The following is a 23,040-nucleotide window of genomic DNA, read 5'->3' as shown; positions in this document are numbered from 1 at the left end:
CGACAGTGCATTCTTTCCCACCCACATTATGTTTAGCTGCATTGCATCTTATTTATTCATTAAAGAACAAAAAACGCAGGCCGGGTGTGGTGGCTCACGCCCGTAATCCCAGCACTTTGGGAGGCCAATGCAGGTCGATCACCTGAGGTCAGGAGTTTAAGACCAGCCTAGCCAACATGGTGAAACCCCATCCCCACTAAAAATACAAAAATTAGCCGGTGGTGGTGGTGGGCGCCTGTAACCCCAGCTACCCAGGAGGATGAGGCAGGAGAATCACTTGAACCCGGAGGAGGCGGAGATTAGAGATTGCAGTGAGCCGAGATCGTGCCATTGTACTCCAGCCTGGGCAACACAGTGAGACTCTGTCTCAAAAAAAAAAAAAAAGACGTCATTTGTGGATGGAAGACATCCTGGTACATGCCATGGATTCTCTATCTATAGGAAATTTTAGAAATAGAATTTTAGAAAAATTGTAATTGCTTAAATGAGTCACAATGAGGTTTTAAAAATTTCATTCTCATTGCAGACTTTTGTTCTCTGGCTAACAGGAAGGATTAAGGGAGTAAGAAATAATAATAATTATTATGATAATAAAGTAGCTTGTATTTCATGAGCACTATGTTCTAGGCAACTGTACTAAATGCTGTTTTTTGGGGGTTTTTTTTGAGACAGAGTCTCACTCTGTTGCCCAGGCTGGAGTGCAGTGGCCGGATCTCAGCTCACTGCAAGCTCCGCCTCCCGGGTTCACGCCATTCTCCTGCCTCAGCCTCCTGAGTAGCTGGGACTACAGGCGCCCGCCACCACGCCTGGCTAGTTTTTTGTGTTTTTTTAGTAGAGACGGGGTTTCACCATGTTAGCCAGGATGGTCTCGATCACCTGACCTCGTGATCCGCCTGTCTCGGCCTCCCAAAGTGCTGGGATTACAGGCTTGAGCCACCGCGCCCGGCCTACTAAATGCTTTTAAGTGAATCATCTGTTTAATCTTAATTTTCACAGTGTTCTTTAAGATAGTCTTACCTGTCTGCCTTACAGAGGAGGAAGCTGAATTGCCCGAGGTTCAACAGCTAACATAGAACAGAACTGAGATAAAAACTTTGGATTGTTAGATTCCAAATTTAGTGCTCTTAATTATTATCTTATACTTGTAGATATATTATGTGTTAGGTATTTAGTTTTATATATACTAGTTAGTTTTAGTTTTAGCTTATATATAAACTATTTAGTTTTAGTTTTATATATTTTAGTGTGTCCAGTAAAACACTCATTATAGTCTAAATTTATAGGGCAGAGTTAGCAAATAGATGAGAGAGAAAAGAGAAAAAAATCAGAAAACTTCCAAGATAATTGTGAAAGAATACCTATGACTTCTTGAACACATATATGTAAATTATAATTTATAAATTATAGATTATATAATTTATAATATACATTATATAAAATATAAATTATGTATAAACACATATGTAAATTATAATTTATAAATTATAGATTATATAATTTGCAATATACATTATATGAAATATAAATTATATATAAAAATGATATATTATATATAATTTATTTTCTAAATCCAGGAAGTTCTCACTGGATTATTGTGGCAGCCTTCAAACTGGTCACCCCTAATTCCTGTCTCTGTTCTAGTAAATCCATTCCTGTAAATTTCCATTAGAGTTGCGGTCCTAAAATGCAGGTCATATCATTCTCTCCGATATTCTATTTATTTATTTGTTTTTTGAGACGGAGTCTCACTCTGTCACCCAGGCTGGAGAGTAATGGCATGATCTCAGCTCACTGCAAGCTCCGCCCCCCAGGCTCACGCCATTCTCCTGCTTCAGCCTCAGTAGTGGCTGGGACTACAGGCGCCCACCACCATGCCTGGCTAATCTTTTTTGTATTTTTAGTAGACACGAGGTTTCACTGTGTTTGCCAGGATGGTCTGGATCTCCTGACCTCGTGATCTGCCCGCCTCGGCCTCCCAAAGTGCTGGAATTACAGGCGTGAGCCACCGTGCCTGGCTCTCCGATATTCTCAACCCAACATTTTTCAATCATTCCTTTTGTTTGACTGATAAAGGAAATACTTCTGAATATGGTTCTCAAGAAAGCCCCAGTCTAGTCTCTTACGCTAGTGCCTCCCTAGCACCCATGTGGACAACTTTGTTCAATGGTCACAAGGTCTGAGGCCTTCACTCACACCATGGACCCGACCTGTCCTGCTTTCCTGGCACAGTACAACATAGTGGGCGTGCATATGAGCTTTGGAGTCAATGGAACCTGGATTGGAACTCCAGCTCTGCCACTTTTCAGTGGTAGGACCTTGGACTACCTGTTTAGCTTTCCTAAGCCTTCTGTTCTTCATCTGAAAACGTGCATTGTTGAGAGTATCCAGTGAAATCACAGGAGCACTCCACTTTGCACACAGTATTCAGGAAATGGAAGCTGTTTTTATTTGCCTTGGGGAACTCTATGCCCTTTCTCAGATCCGGTTTTGGAGGACATCCTGGTATATAGGCCTCACCCCATCTCAGTCAAGCCTCAGACTCCATCAATGTCACACTCAGCCTTGACATGTGGCCTAAGCCCATACCCATGGTTCAGCTTTCCTCTTACTCCTAGTCCTGATATAATTCCAATCACCTCTTCCTAATGTGTCCAGTAAAATGCTCAATATAGTCTCAATTTATAGGGCAGAGTTAGCAAAGAGATGAGAGACAGAAGAGAAAAAAAATCAGAAAACTTCCAAGATAATTATGATCAGAATAGCTATGACTTCTCGAACACTATGTGGCAAATCCTGCTTTAAGTATTTATGTGCACAGCCATCCCTCGGGGTATGGAGAGGATTGATTCCAGGACCCCTGCCTATGTCCAAATCCAGGAATACCCAACTCCTACAGCCAGCCCTGCAGAACTCCTATACGAAAGTTGGCCCTGTTTATATGTGGTTTTCACAACCCATGAATATGATATTTTTGATCCTCGTTTGGTTGATTAAGAAAAGCCGCGTGTAAGTGGACCTGTGTAGTTCAAATCCATGTTGCTCAAGGGTCAGCTATATTTACTTAATAAATTTTCAAGAGTGGTATAATTTTTAATGGTCTCTTTTACATCTACTACCTAGAGAAATTAAATAACTTATAAAATGATGGAGCCCAATACTTTTTAAAACTTTTTTATTTTTGGAGACATGGTCTCCCTCTGTCGTCCAGGCTGGCCTCAAACTCTTGGGCTCCAGCGGTCTTCCAGGCTCGGCTTACCAAGTAGCTGGAGCCTGGTTTGAACCAAGGCAACCTGACTTGAGGGTCTGGGTTCTGAGCAAGTACTTTCTCCCCCCATTCCCTGTCTGGCTCTTTCCTCAGTTCTCTGTCCCTGCCATTTATACAAACTCTCAGGTAGAGCACAGATCTCTGGTTTTCACCCCCATGTGCCGGACAGGCGGCTCATCCACTCCTTGTTTTGCAGTCAGCTCAGCAAACCCAGTTGCGGTGCCTGGCTGGCTCTGTCATTTATGTCAACTTCATTTCCACTGTCGTCTCGATTCACCTGAACTTATGAATTTAAAATCACTTATCACATGTGGTGAAAGGAAACGTTTCCATTTTCTATCAGTTTTTTATTTGAAGTAGCATCCATGCTAGAGCTTCAAAGAATTCATTAGAAATACTGGACTGCAGCCAGAGCTTGAGACTCTTGGATGCTTGGAAAAAATATCTAGAAAAATTCCTTGTGAAAAATATTTCCAAATTACTCTATCATTATAATTATTCTATCATTATCCGCAAGGATAGGCTGGGTTTGGGTCCTGGGAAACTTAGAGAGGTTTTAGGAAGAGTTATTTCAAAATGGCTTTTCCACCGTATTTCCCTCCTGCCCCGCTAAAAGTGTGAATAAATGAAAGACGTCAACCTTTCTATATGCGGTTACAGTCTAGGATTTGTGGTATTTTATTTTATATACTTGCTGCGTCTTAGGATAAGCTGCACAGTGAGTCAATATGAGAAAAGCCGATCTGTTCAAGATTGTTGAAGTTAAGATTATCGAAGATTATTTCATGCTGAAAATAGAATATATATATATTTCTGATTGATAGGATTTTAGGTGGATTTCATTTCCCCCCATGCTACTACCTATACTTTTTAGGTTTTCTAATAACAGAAAAAAATAAATATCTAAGGGAAAATCAATCACTTGATGACTTTACTGGGAAAACTCTGAACTAGAAGTTTGGAGTGTTAAATACAGTTTTAACTCTGTTAACTTTGTACAAGTCTTTCGGCATCTCAGAGCCCAAGCTTTTGTGTCCTGCCAATGTGTGGGTTGGATGGAGCTGTGATGTTTAGACTTTAGGCCCCAAACCCTAGGGTTCCCACAAGAACCTCTGACATTCCCTAACCCCTTACCCCTGAACCACCCCAGGGTTCTACCAAAACAGCTCTGTGTTATCTATTATATGTTTTACCTTTTAATATTCCCTATACTATTTCTATTTGAAAACATTTGACTTATAACCAAAAAGTTTGAAAATCTCTGGGCTAAGTGGCTTCTCACCTGTGATTTCATAATCCTCTTGTCAATCCTATATCTCATGACAACTGCAGGATCTCCCAGAACTTTCTACAGTGATCCTTCTTGGAGGCAATGAAACTCATGAAATTGGTCTGCAATAATTAACTTTGTTAGACACTTCCCAAACTTTTTTCTTAAAATCATTACTTGCTGCGGGGTTAGTCTTATGAGTAGATAAAATAGGACTAGGTAGTCTGCTCCTCAAAAGACCCTCAGATACTCACAATTGGCTGAAATTCCAAGGACACTCATTTATGCTCTATTCCAATGTAGATGTGAATTAGTTTCAACATATCTTTTGAGACAGGAGGAGAGAGGGAAAAATAACAGTGGGAACCTAGAGAGATAGCACATCAGATGATGGACAAAGTGGTGAAGAAAGGAGATGAAAAGAAAATTGATGACACTTTCTACTTATGTCATATCTTATCCATATTTGGACCTGGTCTTCATGGTCACCATCTCCAGGCTTATGAGCTTCTACCTTCACATATGCCTGGCTTCTAACATAACACAACACAACACATCTCTCCTTGTGAATAGTGCCCATAAACTCTTCACAGAGCAAAGCACAGAGGTAAATTCTCTTCCTCTTCCCTTACTCTTCATTTTGGGATACCCTTTCAAGAGCATCTTGTCTAATTTTAGACATATCCCCCATCAATTATTGGATGAGCATCATTACTCAGCTATTTGTAGAACTTAATGAAAAAAAATTAAGCTGCTTTTACTGGATTTAAGTCCAACCCATAGATGACCATGCTTTTAGGGAATAGAAGATGCACATTTCCTTCCAGTTAAACATCTTTTGGGAAAACAAAGGATGCAAAGGAGCTCAGAAAAAGTTACAAGAAAAGAACACAAGTGAGGTGGTCCATAGATTGGAAGATTCTTTCCTAAGTGACAGAGCCTAAGGTTCCCGTACCAGCTGTAAGTCTCCTGGAATACCTTCACAGCACGTAGCTTAATCACCTTCAACAGATGTACTGGGCCGGACATGGTGACTCACGCCTGTAATCCCAGCACCTCAGGAGGCCGAGGCAGGCAGATAACTTGAGGACAGGACTTTGAGACCAGCCTGGCCAACACAGTGAAACCCCATCTCTACTAAAATATGAAAACTAGCTGGGTGTGGTGGCGCAGGCCTATAGTCCCAGCTACTCGGGAGGCTGAGGCAGGAGAATCACTTGAATCTGGAAGGCAGACACACTGAGTAATTCCCTGCTTATTTCTCATTCACCCAGCTCTTCATTGCACAGGTATGTCAGGGTGCTCTGACCACAGAGGACCAAGACCCAATCCACCCTCCCACAATGCATTGGTTAACTCACAACCCACAGTTTGAAACGTTCTGGAAATTAAGGGACTTTTAGTGGGAAGGGATACTTCAGAGAAGCTTTTCCCTGTAAATTTTCTCAATTTTATCCACAGCAAATATCTGAACTTCAAAAGCTTACTCAAATTAGATGGATTTGGCTTCTAGTACAACTTCCTTGAGTCTTGAAGATAGTGAGAAAAAAAAAATGTCCTGCAGAAATGAATTGCGAAGAGAAGGGCTTGGGTGTTCTCATTTTGGCATGTAGCCCTTAAAGAGATCTGACAGCTCAATTTTCCAATATGATACGCAGGAAATACGAAACTAGCTCTCAATTATATCTGGTGCAGTGATTCTGTGCATGGGAGGTTTCATGTGGGGCAACCTGTCACAGCCACTTTCTGAAGCTTTATTTTCCTAGAATTCAAAACCCAGCCAGTAAGAAACTGAAAGCACTTAGAAGCAAGTTGGAAGGAGGAAAAGATTTACTTTTTGTTCTATGTGGGTGTCATTCCCATCTAATTTCATAACAGGAGCCTCTCCTCCACACAGGTGCCTTGGCCAACAGCAGGCCCTACTGCTGAAGTGAAGAGATGGCCAGCATCCACCCCTACACGCTTCATCTTCTCCATGTAAGAAAACATTCATTTTAATCAGATCAGCAACATGCCCATCTAATCTAAAATATTATACAAATACATCCTCACTCACATGTGTTCCGTGACTAAGCTTTGCCTAATGGGGTGTTAATAGAAATCTCCTGAAACAGGTGGGGAATAACCTTCTCTCTCTTTTTCCTACTGCAGCCTGGAATACAGATGTGATGCCTGGATCTCAAGTAGCCACTTGGGGCCATGAGGTGATCCACTGAGGATGGTGGAGGAGCAAAATACCAGAGGCCTGGGTCTCTGTTGACTACAGAACTTCCAAAACAGCCCTGGATTAACTACCTGCAGGCTGTTTTTTTCACAAAAGAGAAATAAATATCCTGTTTAAGCCACTATTCATAGATCTAGTAAGCATTAGTTTTTCTATTATATGAAGCTGACTGTAAAATGAATCGATATCATTAGTGTATTTCAAATATCAGGTTCTCATTAGTACAAAATTGCTAAGATAAGGCAGCACACTCTACGGGGCACCTTATTTCACCTGCCCACCCTATGGCCAGAGTCATTATTGGAATAATTAGTTGGAAGGTCACTGAGATAGTTTTCTTCCCTCCCTTCCTATCATCTGCCTTTTTTCTATGATAATTCATAGAATTTTTAAGGATCTAAATTCCATAAAGATCACATTGAAATGATGAATTTAAAATGGCTGAACCTATCCTCAGCTAAAAGAATTACGTTCAGTCAACGATTCCTACTAAGCTGAAGTCGGCCAACTACAGACAAGGTATGGTATGGTACCAGTTCCTCCTTGCTGTGACTTGGAGCAAATGCTGGCTTAGAGAAAGGTCTTCTCTCATCTTTTCCCCTATGTTTCATGTGCTTCCCACAGTCCTCCTGCCATGGAGGTCTACACTGCCATCGAGGTCTACACTGCCATTGAGGTTACACTGCCATTGAGGGTACGCTGCCATCGAGGTCACACTGCCATCGAGGTCTACACTGCCATCGAGGTTACACTGCCATTGAGGTTACGCGCCATCGAGGTCTACACTGCCATCAAGGTTACACTGCCATTGAGGTCTACACTGTGGTATTCATTTCCCTGCTCTAGATCTCTTACTTTGACTTACACCAGACCTCAGTCTCTGCCCATATAATTGCTCAAGTCTAGAACCCCAATCTTCTTCTCTAAGTGGGTTTCCTTTCTTCCCAGATGCTCTACTCCCCAGAAAGGGAAGGCGAGGCCACACAGAGCCCATCTATGCCTTCCTGTCCCCGAGGCTCTTCGGTGGCCTTGCTCAGTGCCCCTAGCCCCATCTGTGCTGTAACCACAGCCTGGCCTGAGTAGAAAGGCCAGGGAGACACAAAGCCAAGAGAATTTCCCCAGCCACTCTGGTCCCAATGAGCCAGTCCCGGCACTCAGAATGCTGAGGTTAGAGCATGGGAAATTGCCAAACTTCGGCCACTGTGGGCCCATGAAGCTGGCGATTTCATGTGGTTCAACTTAGTCCTAGAGCTCTCACTGTGTCTGGCTCTCCTATCCAGGGAAAACCAAACCATCTCAGGCAAGCCTGACAGAGAGCTGCCTTTAAAAGATTCTGAGTTGAGTCTGGTATGGGGGCGGGCCTGATAAGTGTGTCCTTAGATGCCTTCAAGGGCTCTGGGCAGTGTTTGAGGGATCCAACTGAACTCAGTTACACCAAGCTCTCCCTCATTGTGGCAGGACTTCTGGTCATGGGGTCCCCTCCCTGTAGGGCCCTTCCATCATCCCAGATCCTTACACAGTGGAATCTCTCTCATCCTCACAAGCTCAGCTCACGTGTTCCACTTAATCATCACTGCATCTCTGGCACCGAGACTGGCCCATAAGAGATGGGTCATTTGAAGAGCTATATGTCATAGCTCTTTTCATGGTCACTTGTTTTCTTTGGGCCTCCTGACATACAAGAAATGTATTGTCACTTATAAGCTTGAAAGCCAGTTTAAGCAATAAAATAAAGTTTGTTAGATGGCTGGGCATGGTGCATCATGCCTGTAATCCCAGCACTTTGGGTGGCCAAGACCAGACTATCACTTGAGCCCAGGAGTTTGAGAGCAGCCTGGGCAACATAGCAAGACCCCATCTCCACAAAAACAAAATTAAAAAATAAAAAAAAAAGTTTGTTAGATATGCACATCCATATCTTCTCTCTATAAAATTATAATAGAGTTACTATAAATAATTTTAATGGACTATTACATAAATTAATACATTGTCACTTATAACATTGTAGTTTACATCTCTAAAAGACAGAAATTTAAAGAAAACGACCATAATGCCATTCTTATACTTATACAATAATTTCTTAATATTCTTAAATGGTGCTTAGACTTCCTCAATTGTGTGTGTTGTTTGAAGCAGGATCCAAATAAGGTCCAGAAATAGCGATTGACTAGTATGTCTCAGTTCTCTTTTAATCTATAGATTTCTCAATTTCTTTCTTTTTTCTTGCAAATCTTGTTGAACACACTGGGTCATTTGCTTTTACAGTTTCCTGTAATCTGGATTTTACTAATTGAATCTCTGTGGTGTTGTTTATCATGTTCCTCTGTTTCCTGTATTTCTTGTACATTTGGCAAGAATACATCATCGGTGGTGGCATCTCCTTCCACCCAGTGTTATATAATGTCTGATTTTCTCTCTTTTTGTGATATCATCATATGTTGATCTCTGCCTAACTCCATTAATTCTTTAGGGATTGTAAATGTTGTCATTTTTATTCTATCATTCCTACATCATTGATTAGTTAGAATATATCCACAACAGGAAACACCCCTTTATTCACCAATTTTTAAAATTCACTAATTTTTACCATGCCTAGCATCATCCAAATGTGCCTGATGAATTTATTTAAAGTATCATTATTCATTTATGGAGTCAAACAAATTTGATATGTTTCAATTCATCCATTACAGTTTTATCCTAATTTGGAATCAAATTGTCTGACCCCAGGAATAAGAACTATTCAGTTGCTCCTGAATCTGTTTGAAACACCCTTGGTAGTCATTTAATTTCTTTGCTTCCTGGTGTGACCAATTATTTAAGGAGGTTGGTTCTCTTTAGTGGGAAATAGAATCTAGATCTACCATTGGGGAATGAGGAATACTAATTACTACTGGATTGGTTGTGTCTAGGACTTTACAGGGTACAAAATTGGGGCATTTTAAGTATTTTCTTTTAAGTATAAATTAAGTCATACATTTATGCTGGTATTTCCATTTCAAAATCAGGACTACAGTTTTACACAGTCTCATCAATTTCTTTTTTCTCACATGACAAAAATCTGGATCTCAATGATGCCAACACCATTTCTCACTTGCTTTATCCATACTACTCACATGATAGCCTCAGAAAAACAAAATCACCACTGCCAACACCAAAGTGACTGGTAATCATTTCAGATTTTTTTTAAAGTTCTTTCTGTCCTTTGGGATATATAATGAAATCGCTATGACATAAAAGTTGCTTTGCAATTTGGAGATTTCTGAAGGAACTTAAAACCAAGCTTCCATTGGACCCAGCAATCCCATTAGTGGGAATATACCCAAAATAAAGAAATCATTCTAGCAAAAAGACACCCACACTCGTATGTTCATCACAGCACATTTACAACAGCAAAGAATCAATAATATACCCCTCAACCTAAGTGCCCAGCAATGGTGGGTTGGATAAAGAAAATGTGGTACATATACACCATGGAATACTATGTAGCCATGAAAAAGACTGAAATAATGTTCTTTACAGCAACATGGATACAGCTGGAGGTCATTATCCTGAGCAAATTAATGCAGGAACAGAAAACCAAATACTACATGTTCTCACTTATAAATGGAAGCTAAACACTGCATACTCACAGACATAAAGATGGGAACAATAGATGCTGGAGACTACTTAGAGAGGGGAGAGAGGGAAGGGACAAGGGCTGAAAAACTACCTATTGGGTACTATGCTCACTATCTGGCTGACAGGATCATTTATAACCCAAACCTCAGTGTTACATGATGTGCCTGGGTAACAAGCCTGCATGTGAACCCCCATATCTAAAATAAAAGTTGAAATCGTAATAAAGTAAACTAAAAGTTGCTTTAAATAGTTCCTCCCTGTGTGTTTATGCCATCAACCAGATGTATATGTAAGTTTATTTTTTAATATTTGGGAGTTGCTTAAAGTTAACTTAATATTTATGCAACATGTTTATATCATTCTAAATCTCTAAAACAAGATATAGCCAAAGCTCATAGCTTCTATCATTATCTTATTCGCTTTGTTGCATCATTTTTCTTGTAGGTACCAGTTAGCCATTCTGTGTGTGTGTTTAGTGATCTTTGCTCTATTTTAAAAACATAAATAAATGTGTGTATATATTCATATCTTCCCTTTTCTAGAAAACAGCATACACTTTCTCACCTCACTTTTGCGTATAATAATATACCTTGAAAATCGCTCTATGGTTTATATAGAAGAGTTACTCATTTCTTTATAGAGCTACGAGATATTCTTTCATGTGGCTGGACCACAATTTATTTACCCAGACACCAATGGATAGACATTTGGGTTATTTCAGGTTGCTTTTCTTTTACTATGACAAATAATGCTGCAAGGAGTAGCCTTAGGAATAAGTGTTTTTGTATTTTTGGCAATCCATCTTAGGGGTGGGTCTCCAGAAGACGACCAAAGAGTAAATGTGTATATGATTTTGCTATACATGTTGTCAAATTCCCTTTCATAGAAGCTGTACCTTCTTGCATTCCCACCAGTATTCTCTGCAAGTGCCTCACTCTTCACAGTCGCTCCAATAGAATTCACTGCCAAACTGTGGGCTTTTTGTCCCTCTGTAGAGAGAAATGGCATTTTCATGTCGCTTTAATTGGCATTTCTCTTACTATTAGTGGGACCAGCATCTTTCTCAGGTTTCAGCTCTATTTTCAGATAAATGCATTTTAAAACATCTCGTAAGCTATGCATTATTATTTGGCCTTAATTTATGGGTGACATTCTGTGATACTAATTAAGTGCATTTGAGCTGGCTATTCAGCAGATCTTTGTAAGCACGGATCACCAAATCTGTCTGAAGTTTCTGAAATCTCTTCTACTTTAGAACAGCACATTTGAGAAGTAGTGTTATCAGGACTGAGGTTTAAACTCTTTGGCATATCTGGGGTATGTGATTGGAAATGTGTCTGAATTGGAATGTTGCCTTAACGAACACGTGTATAGAGCTTCACTATATATTCTAATGAGAATTCTGTACCAACACAAACCAGGTACTTCTTCATCAAGAACTTAACCTGATTAGACTAGCGAACAATACAGTCAGGATGGCTAAAGGTGACCCCAAGAAACCAAAGGGCAAGATGTCTGCTTATGCCTTCTTTGTGCAGACGTGCAGAGAAGAACATAAGAAGAAAAACCCAGAGGTCTCTGTCAATTTTGCAGAATTTTCCAAGAAGTGCTCTGAGAGATGGAAGACGATGCCCGGGAAAGAGAAATCTAAATTTGATGAAATGGCAAAGGCAGATAAAGTGCGCTATGATTGGGAAATGCAGGAATACGGACCAGCTAAGGGAGGCAAGAAGAAGAAGCATCCTAATGCTCCCAAAAGGCCACTGTCTGGATTATTCCTGTTCTGTTCAGAATTCCGTCCCAAGATCAAATCCACAAACCCCGGCATCTCTATTGGAGACGTGGCAAAAAAGCTGGGTGAGATGTGGAATAATTTAAATGACAGTGAAAAGCAGCCTTACATCACTAAGGCAGCAAAGCTGAAGGAGAAGTATGAGAAGGATGTTGCTGACTATAAGTCAAAAGGAAAGTTTGATGGTGCAAAGGGTCCTGCTAAAGTTGCCCGGAAAAAGGTGGAAGAGGAAGATGAAGAAGAGGAGGAGGAAGAAGAAGAGGAGGAATAAAGAAACTGTTTATCTGTTAAAAAAAAAAAAAAAAAAAAAAAAGAACTTAACCCGATTAGACAGTCCTGTTTAGCAAAAAGAAGGACTGGGGAAATGGTTTGTTTAAAATAGCCTTGGAGAAAGAACACACTTACAGGCTGGGTTTTTGCATAGGAAAAATAAGACAGGGAATTGAAGAATCAATAATATGCCCCTCATATTTGCTAAAGAAATGAAATAGAATGAATTTCTGAAGGGCAGGGATAAAATGAAAAAGGACCGATAGAAGAAAATTACTCCATAGAAACAAAAACAAATTCAATGGGGAAAAGTAGAGTCAAGAGCCAATTTCCTATGGACTCCTACAATCTCAAAGTCTCTGGCTGCCGTGAGACCTTCCCAGATCTTTGTAGTTCATGTAATTTTTCACACTTTTCTGACTTATTGATAAGATCAGCCATTTTTGCACTTTCTTGATTACATTCAATTTAGCACCTTATTGCTCATATCCTATCTTGTATTACTCTCTATTTGTTTCACTTACATGAAAGGCTCTCAAAGGGTTGAAGAGCCCAAGAGATTCCAAGCTCCTCAGCCTCTAGAAGATTAGACATTTATGAAGTTTCTTGACTGAGAAATAAATATGGACTGGGGAGATACTGGTTGAAAAAAAAGCACCTCAGAAAAAAAAAAAAAAGCCTCCAAAGAAACTTCTCAGAAGCAGCAATGGGTGAGATATTGTACCCTGCAAAGGCTGAACAGGAATCATTCATTTCTTCTCTTCCACAGTCAGTTCCTTAGTAGACCATAATTTCCAGTTTGTTTCACTGTTGGATGAAAGTTACAAAGAAAGTGAAAGTTCTGCAAAGAAGAAGAGAGTAACAAAAGAATGTAAAATGAGTGTTACACGAGAAAGTCAATAGATATATACTTGTTTCTTTTAAAGAACATAAAAATCAAGTGTCCCAATTACTGTCATCACCTGCACTTAAATTTGAACATATTCTCCTGCTGCAAAACAAAATACATAATCCAGTGTGTTTCCCTTTGTGTCTAAGCTGCCGGAAAAATTGGAGCAAAATTCATCAAGAATTTCTGTCAACTACTCAATGTAATGCCTAGAAGTTTACATTAGTTCCAGTTCTTAAAAAATGCTTTGGCCAGGTTTGGGGGCTCACGCCTGTAATCTCAGCACTTTGGGAGTCTGAGGTGGGCAGATCACTTGAGGTCAGGAGTTTAAAACCAGCCTGGCCAACATGTAGAAACCCTGTCTCTACTAAAACTACAAAAATTAGCCGGGTGTGGTGGCGGGCACCTGTAATCCCAGCTACTAAGGTGGTTGAGGCAGGAGAATCGCTTGAACCAGGAGGCAGAGGTTGCAGTGAGCTCAGATCATGACACTGCACTCCAGCCTGGGCCACACAGCAAGACTCCATCTTCCCCCGGGGCCACCCCCAAAAAAAGGTTTTCTACTCGGGAGGCTGAGGTGGTAGGATCACTTGAGCTCAGGAGGTCAAGGCTGCAGTGAGCTGAGATTGCGCCACTGCACTCCAGGCTGGGCAACAAAGCGAGACGCTGGCAAAACAAAAAACAAAAAACTCTTTTCTTTATTTCTAAGTGTTTTATCCCTGAGCCATTGAACATATCACAGATGTGGTTAAAAAATAAAAATATGCATATATAAACATTGCTTTCCTATATAGAAGAAGGACTTTATAAAAAGGTCATCCAAAACCTTGTGTCTAGTTTAGAAGATCAAATAAGGACAAACTGGTTCACGAAAAGAATAAAAGGAATTCACTCAAAAGAAAAAAAATTCCTTCTTGCCCATGATCAAATGTGGAAATGGGGGTGCTGACGCAGACATCCCTGTCTTTGAAAACAGCAAACTTGAGAGATTTTATAAATTGTGAAGTGATCTGTAAGGCTATTCTCTTTTATAATTATTCAAGATGAGAACGCAGAAATAAACATTCCGGACAACGGAGGCATTCATCCATTTATTAAGGTGGCAAGATCGGAAGATACTCCAAAGAATGGTCCATCTAGTTACTTGAAATATATTAGAGCAGCTTTCTTGCTAAAACAAACAAACAAACAAACAAACAAACAAACACCTGTAAATTCCTTTGTTATCTGAAAACCACTGCAGAGCCATTTTTCTTTTGCCATGATTGAAATGATTTTAATCTGCCAAACATACCTCAGAATTCTTTCACAAGCAGTTACTTTTTTCTTTTTAACGGTTATGTAAATTTTTTAGTTCTGTGTATTTTATTATTATTATTATTATTTGTTTTAGAGACAGTGTCTCCTGTCACCTAGGCTGGGGTGCAGTGGTGCAGTCATAGGTCACTGCAGTCTTGGATCCTTGGGCTCAAGCTATCCTCCTGCCTCAGCCTCCCAAGTAGCTGGGACTAAAGGCATGCTAAAAAATTTTAAGACCTGTGAGAAAGTACACATATCATAAAATTTACCATCTTTATTTTTAGGTTCAGTAGTGTCAATTACATTTATGTTGTTGTACAAGTAATGGCCTAAACATTTTCATCTTGCAAAACGGAAACTTTGTATCTATTAAACAATTACCTCTCTACCCTAGCTTAGCCTCCGGTAACTACCACTCTGTTTTCTGTCTCTACAAATTTGACTATTCTAGGAAGTCATGTAAGTGGAATCCTACATTATGTCTTTTTATGACTGGCTTATTTCACTTAGCATAATGTCCTCCAGGTGCACAGGCAATATTTTACCCTCGATTTATTTATTCTGCTTTTTAAAATCACGAGCCTCTCTATGCCATGGGTTTCCCTGAGGCATGGATCCACTAAGAATGATGAAATAACATCCCACGCTGTGATTTGGCTCAAGGCTTTATTATTGCCATTGGACAGTTATAAAATGCCCAGATGTCTAGCTCAAGAATTACTTCACCTTACACAGTCCTCTACCCTGCAGGGATATCTAAGCTTGCAGCACTATGGTTAGGGAAAGATCAAAGTACAGAAGTCATTAAGACTGAATTTTAATACAATTAATCTATCAATTCATTGTGGATTAATTCATCCACAATGAATTCATACATATAAGAAATGTCTCTGAAACATACCTACTACAGGCAATGCATGATGTCATGCACCAAAAACAATAAGCCATGATCCTGGCAGGGAGAAATCTTATTGCGAGATAAAGCAAATATATTTTTGAATAACATAAGAGGTGGTTACAGGATTTTATGACTAATTGACAAACTAATGACAAAACATTAAGTGGTGTGTGCTGTGGACGGGGGAAGACATCCTGCAGGGCAGGTGGAGGAGGGAGCAGGATTCACCCACAGCTCCTAATCCATTGTAGATACTCCATGATTAAGGAAGGAAAGAAGGAAGGAAGGAAGGAAGGAAGGAAGGAAGGAAGGAAGGAAGGAAGAAAGGAAGGGAGGGAGGGAGGGAGGGAGGGAGGGAGGGAAACAGAATGATGAAAGAGCTTTATGGCCCAGGGAATAGAGTGAGCAAATGCTTGGTGTTGAGAAAATGCACAATTAATTTGAGAAATGGTGATCAGACTAATTTGTCAGAAGGAAGGGTAGAAACACAGAAAGACATTGGTAAGAGGACCAGCCATGGAATGTGGCCCAGCTGGGGAGGGCCCAGAGCAGTCAAGTCCATGTTCGAATTTAATTCTCTAAGTAATGAGGAGCTATGAAGATCAGTGAGCAGCAGTAACATGATTAATGTGGCATTTTAGGAGGATTAATCTGGCAGGTGTGCCTGATGGAGGAGCACAGAGGAGAGGGTAGAGAGCAGTCTGCAGTGGTCTCGATGTGGTTGTGTCTGTGTTTTCTTGCCTTTGATTTCAAAAGAATAAAATAGCTTTTAAGAGATAACAATAGCTCCACCAGGACCTCACCCATCTTCACACTGGGCTTTGCTTATAGGAGGAAATGATTAAACTTTCTTTCTTTTTTTGAGATGGAGTCTCACCCTGTAGCCCAGGCTGGAGCGCAGTGATGCCATTTTGGCTCACTGTAACCTCTGCCTCCCGGGTTCAAACGATTCTCCTGCCTCAGCCTCCAGAGTAGCTGGGATTATAGGCGTCTGCCATGATGCCTGGCTAATTTTTGTGTTTTTGGTACAGTTGGGGTTTCATCATGTTGGCCAGGGTGGCCTTGAACTCCTGACCTCAGGTGATCTGCCTTCCTCAGCCTCTCAAAGTGCTGGGATTACAGGCATAAGCCACTGTGCCCCGCCCCCTGATTAAACTTTTTTTCTTTCCAAATTCAAAAGGAAACTATGCTTACTATGCTTCCATCTCTCCCTTCCCTCGATGTGTATAGTTATTACAATTACGGAGACAGACAAAGAGGTTGTTAAATAGTGGCTCTGTGTAAGTGCGGGCTAAGGGTGAAACACTCGCCGAGAGAGCAGCCCTGAGCAGCCTGGAGGGGAAGGAGCTTGGGGACCTTGTACAGATTCGGACTGGAATCCCTTTTAATGACAGAGTTGTATTCTGCGGACTTAGGAGAAAACCAGCTCAAAGAATCCTGCCTGGTGTGCTGATTTTCATTTCATTTGTCATCATTATTATTGTATTTTCAAAACGAGGTCCGCATGGATACATCGTTTAAAAGTTATACAGTTGACTCTTGAACAACGCGGCTGAGCTGCCGGGGTCCACTTACAGGTGAATTTTCTTCTGTCTCTGCCACTTCTGAGACAGCAAAACCAACCCCTCCTCTTCCTCCTCAGCCCGCTCAATGTAAAGATGAGAAGGATAAAGGCCTTTATGATGATCCAGATCCAATCCCACCTAATGAATAGAAAATATATTTTCTCCTCCTTGCGATTTTCTTAGTAACATTTTCTTTTCTCTAGCTGACTTTATTGTGAGGATACAGTACAGAATGCATAGAACACACAAAATATGTGGTAAGTGGCTGTTTGTGTTATTGATAAGGCTTCTGGTCAAGATCAACAGTAGACTATTAGTAGTTAAATTTTGGGGGAGTCAGGAGTTATACCCAGATTTCTCACTGAAAGGGGTATCAATGCCCCTAACTCCTATGTTGTTCAAGGATCGATTGTACATAAAAAAAGCCATTTTCAGAAATTATTTGTTGCTTATTTCTTCAAGTTATCCAAATCAAAGGCTATTTAGTAATACTCAAATTGGTCAAAGGCTATTGTAAAGCCCTAATTGGAAATGCATACGTGTGTGTGTGTATGTGTATGTGTATGTGTGTGTATGTGTGTATGTGTGCTGCCATTGTTCTCTTCTTTCTCCTCCTTCTCCTCCAGCAGGGTCGTATTATTGAAAAGCACACCTTTATCTGCTACCTGAATAATATAGGAGTCACATCTCCGAGCCTCTGCTGCTCTGCATCCCACCTCACCCCCAGCCCCTCCTATCACCAAGGATGCTGAGAGCTACTGTGAGTTGGCCAGACTCCAGCAGGGCATGGCCTTGGCCTGCAGTCTCAGTGGGGCATGCTTTCAAAGGCTCAAGCACACATACATGTGAGTATGGCTGCTTTTGGAAATTTTGTCTTCTCCCTGTGGCTTCTCTGAAAGGTCACTCACTGCCCACTGTGTGCGCCAACAAAGGTTCTGGGAAGATGCCTTGGGCTGGTTTCCTGCAGACTTGGGTGGATTCATTCCCAATTCCTTTTGGTTATTTTTCTCAGGCTCTCTTCTCTCTGGGTGAGCTCTGGCCTTTCCACCAGCCAGGTCTTACTTCAGAGACACAGGTAGGGCTTAAGGAGCCTCATTTGAGCCAGCTGGGGTCCCAGGGCTCACTTCCATTGATTTCAAAAACCCCAGGAAGAGCCAGTGGAAAGGGCATATACCCATGCTCCAAAGCTTCTGTCCATCATTTGGAGGATGATGCTTCAAGTCTTCACTTGGAATGGATTTATTCCTATTTTTAGACACAATCTAATAAGCCCATTTTTCTGTTTCCTCAATTCTCATTCACTTACCGCCTGTAATTTAGGAGAGGCAGACCCAAAGAGAGCAGAAAGGAATGACCGCTGCAAACCTGACAATGAGAGAGGGGTGCAAAGGAAGACTCAATACAGAGATGGCAGCCGGAGAACCATTCCCTAAAACCCCAGCTATCAGATGAAAGAGAGAATGGCCAAATGCCTCTTTGGGGTCAGCTGACGTTGTTTGGAGAAATGTGAGAGGTAACAAACAGGGAGGAAATCTGAGTGTCTAGGGTTAAGCCCCTTGCAGAGAGTTTCAGAATCCTGCAGATCCGCTGGTAGGCATCTCAGCCTGCAAAATCCCATTTAAGCTACCGGGATTAGCACATGCTGAAGGGTTCAGCACTGGATCCATGCCGGCCCTCTGCATATTGGATGCCAAAGAGCAAGTTCTGAGTGGATGTGGAAGAAGGTACTGAAGTACTGTAGGAGGAGAAAGAATGGGATAGAAAGAGTGGGCACACGGTGACATAAGACATGACTGCCTACCTGCTACCCATACACTCACTCACTCACCCCCCCGCCAACCCCCCAGCAAGCCTCTTAGACCACCTAGTACATTCCAGGGTGGTCTAAGAGGAATGTACCACCTAGTACATTCCTAGTACTGTGCTGTGTTCTAAGGATACCAAATGAGAGCCTGTCCCCTGGAAGCTTGCAGTCTAGAGCAGCTCACCTTCAAAATCCAATGCGTGTTTTATAGTAACAGCACACCTCAAATCTGAGTCACTCTGCAAGTGGCAAGAGACACCTGTGCTGATGGCTACTGCATTGCACACTGCAGGTGTAGGCAAATCTGGCTGTTCCTTGATCACTACTAATGCAAAAGTCCCAGTCCATCTGTGGTTGGCCCCTTATCACTTATTTCATAGCTCTCACAAAATCACAAATATATAGGAAAAATAATAATTACTCTTCCCTAGTTAGCTATACTATGACTAGTCTTACAGTCTTCTTCCCAGAGATGAGGATATTGCTTATGTAATTGTTCTCATCTCCCTTACTCATAGACATTGATAAAGTTTGGAAATTTGTCCCCTTCTAATCTCATGTGGAAATGTGACTCCCAGTGTTGGAGGGAGGGCCTGGTGGGAGATGTTGGGATCACGGGAAAGGATCCTTCATGAGTGGTTTGGTGCTGTCCTTGTGGTAACGAGTGAGTTTTCACTCTATTCGTTTGCACAAGAACTGATGCTTAAAAAGAGCCTGGTACCTCCCTCTCTGCTGTCTCTTGCCACGTGACATCCCTGCCCTCTCTCCACCTTCCACCATGATTGGAAACTTCCTGAGGGCTGCACCAGAAGCAGATGCCAGTGCCATGGTTCTTGTCTGCAGAACCAGAATCAACCTCCTTTCTTATAAATTACTCAGCCTCAGATATCTCTTCATAGCAATACAAATAGACTAAGACGTACATCAATGTAAAACTCCACTGAGCTCCTTGAAAGCCCACACCTTAACGATCAGCATTGCTGACTGTATAGCATTCTCTGAAAGAAAAATTGCCTATAATAGACACTCAATAAATAGTTTTGAGTGAATGGTTGAAGAAGTAGTTTGCAAGTGCCATTTTCAAGGCACTAGGAAAACAGGACCAATATTCAGAAACACATCAGATCATGCATGCCTTAGTTGTTTTTCTCCTCGGGCTATTGCAGCTTCTGTGCATGCAAATGGAGGGGTTGGCTATGAAAATTGCATGCCCTGCATCATTACTCTGTTCTATTAGGAACCAGGCCCGACAGAAACACAGGGACATGTTTCACTTCAGAAACGTGTGTAGCATCTGTTAGGAAAGCCTGAAAACCGCCACGACAGTTTATTGTTCACCTCAGATTCAAGCAAAGAATGCACACTGGTAGGTGGTTTTTGCACGTTCATTCCTCTGTTAAGATCACATTGGGCCCATTGCAATGGGTGGATTGAACAGAAATAGCGCAATGTTTTACTTCTTGTGTTTTCTTGGCTGAAAGTAGATAAGGAGAGTTACCCCCAACCCTTGCTTGTCTTGGGATCCACCAAGTTCCGATGCTACAAATGAAAAAGGCTTGACATCCGAGATGGCCAGAGGGGTGGAGGAAGGCTTATGATCACAGGGTCTGGGGACTAAAAGGAGCCTCAGTGGGTTACAGAACTCAGCTTTCTCACCACGGAGAGACCCCGTTTATAGCAGCTTTAAAAACAAGCAGTAAACTAATGCCATGTTATAAAAATACTTGCCCAGTCCCCTAGCCCTCCATAAATAAGACAGTGAACTCAAACCGCACCTGACATAATTTATCTTCACCTGCCATAATTTTTCCTTGCTTCCAGAAGAGGGGAAATGGCTATCGGCCTAGCAAACCTACACCATCCAAAGAAGAGGTATCTAACTTCCGGTTATGTTACATCTGTCTTGGTGCTGACATTTACTTGTGCTTTCTTGGTTTATTTTTGGTTAAAAGCATGGCTCTGTGGCCATCGGGAGAATGTCCCTAGCAGACCTCCTGCATCAGACTTCATCACTGGTTGAGGACCCAGTGCTATGCATTGAAATGCATCTCTGTGCTTGCACTGAGGCCTTGCCTCCTGTAGGCTGTTCCATGTCAGTGACTGAGTACAGAAGAGAGAGCTGATTCCTGGAAGACACTGGCATTTCCCCAGTACAATCCTTGCATGAGGAAGTTTGTCCTGGTGTCTTCTTGGAGGACCCAGACTAACATGGACTCTTCCACTGATCCAGAAGAAGGCAAGAGTCCATTACAAGGCAGGGCCTGAACAGCACCTAGCATGTGACAGGCACTCAAGAAATATTTACTGAATGAATGAGAGAGCCTCCAACAGCTAATAAGATGGCCCTAGCAAGGAGGATGGATCTTTTTATGAAACTGTTCAAGCAACAGCCTGCTGGCCTCCCATCATTGAGACCAGTGCCCTCTACTACTGAGCTAGCAGGAATCCCATTTTCTAGAAGTTGATGGGGGTTTCTCATGTCATGGAGATGCAGACTCTGGGTCTTTGAGATTCTCAGTTAGCATTTAGCAGGCTGCTTCATTGAGCTCAGCGTTCCCAAAGCATCGGACAATGAGAAGAGAAAGGAGTCCCCAACCAAATGGCAGCATTGCTAGGTGAAGGCTGAAGGTCACTAGAAGCAAGACAGGCTGGTCACCTGTGGGAGAGAGAAGGTGGAAGGAGAGTAGAAGTAGAGTTTGAAAAGCTGGCTACATTCATTCATTCAGTCAATATTTCTTGAGTACCTGTCGTGCTAGGTGCCTTTCAGGCCTGCCTTTTGATGGACTTTTGCCTTCTTCTGGGTGAGCAGAAAGGAGTCCTTGTGAGTGTAGGTCCTCCAAGAAGAAATGAATCGCAGCAAAATTTCAACATGGGCAATGTGGGCACCTCCACACGCAGAGAGGTCTTTATCTGTCCCCAGAAAGTACCCTCGTGCCTCATGGGTACACATTTAGGGTCATCTGGAAGCTTAGGACAGTTGTCTTTTCCTGGCTATGTATGTGTGACACTGTTTAGAGGATGGTTGTGAGGCCTGGATGCCAAAATTACCCAAGCAGTCAGCACAGACCCTGCCACATGGTGATATTTTAAGAGACTGTGAAACTGTCAAAGAATTTAAATGCCAAACTTCCATATGAGTTTGACCAAACACCTACTAAACTCTAATCTCTGGAGCTGAGGCCCAGGAATATGAATTTTAACAAGCATCTTGGAGATTCTGGCCTCTCAATGTTGCCTCCACAGCCAGAGTTAAAGATACCATGGTCGGCAAACTTAGGCGAGACAGAGCCATTCTTGGTAGCACACTAAAAAGGTGGTAGGTCACAGAGAGTCTTGGAGGACTCAGACTCTATAAATGTCTGCAGAAATTTGATGGAAGGAACTTCAGCCACTGGCCAAATAGAATCAGAAACCCCAGGATCTTCTTCCCCTGAATGCCCAGGGACTTGACTTACAAACTTTTGTTTTCTGGTACAGGCATTCAGTGGTGGGACTTTGGCATCATTCCTGACTGTATTAGGGTGTTCTCACGCTGCTAATAAAGACAAACCCGAGGCTGGGTAATTTGTAAAGAAAAGAGGTTTAATGGACTCACAGTTCCACATGGCTGTGGAGGCCTCACAGTCATGGTAGAAGACGAAGGAAGAGCAAAGGCATGTCTTACATGGTGGCAGGCAAGAGAGCTTGTGCAGGGGAACTCCCGTTTATAAAACCATCAGATCTCATAAGACTTATTTACTACAATGAGAACAGTATAGGGAAACTGCTCTCATGATTCAATTACCTCCTCTTGGCCCCACCATTGACATGGGGGGATTATTACAATTCAAGGTGAGATTTGGGTAGGGCCCCACCCAAACTGTATCACTGACCATATAATCCTGAATCCCCACAACTCTCTGGCTCTCTTGGAAATTCCATGACCTCCTGAGTGACCAACCTTTTAATGAGTTTCCTTCCTGCACATCCAGCCAGATGTGTTTCTCCAGGGATGAGCTAAGAACCCCAGTGGCCTGAGTAGGCCTTTGTTGGAGGAGGTCTTGGTTTCCAATTGAGCATGCAGATCAAGAGGTGGCCATGAGTGGTTCCAAGGAACACAAGAGTCACCTGTAAGCACTCAGAGCAGGGCAAATGAGCCCTCAATGT

General features: G+C 41.9%; 1 protein-coding gene and 1 pseudogene across 3 annotated transcripts in view; one reads left to right on the top strand and one right to left on the bottom strand.

The window, feature by feature from the left end:
• LOC105490635 (FERM domain containing 4A) overlaps positions 1 to 23,040 on the bottom strand; it is a 699,298-nt gene that overhangs the window by 457,185 nt on the left and 219,073 nt on the right. The gene's annotated exons all lie outside the window — the stretch shown is intronic.
• Positions 11,843 to 12,485, top strand: LOC105490631 (high mobility group protein B3 pseudogene; annotated as a pseudogene).

The sequence above is a fragment of the Macaca nemestrina genome, chromosome 9 (genome assembly GCF_043159975.1).
Source record: "Macaca nemestrina isolate mMacNem1 chromosome 9, mMacNem.hap1, whole genome shotgun sequence".
Classification (NCBI taxonomy): Eukaryota; Metazoa; Chordata; class Mammalia; order Primates; family Cercopithecidae; genus Macaca; species Macaca nemestrina.
Note: the sequence above shows the minus strand (reverse complement) of the source record. Positions and strands in the feature narration are given on the sequence as shown.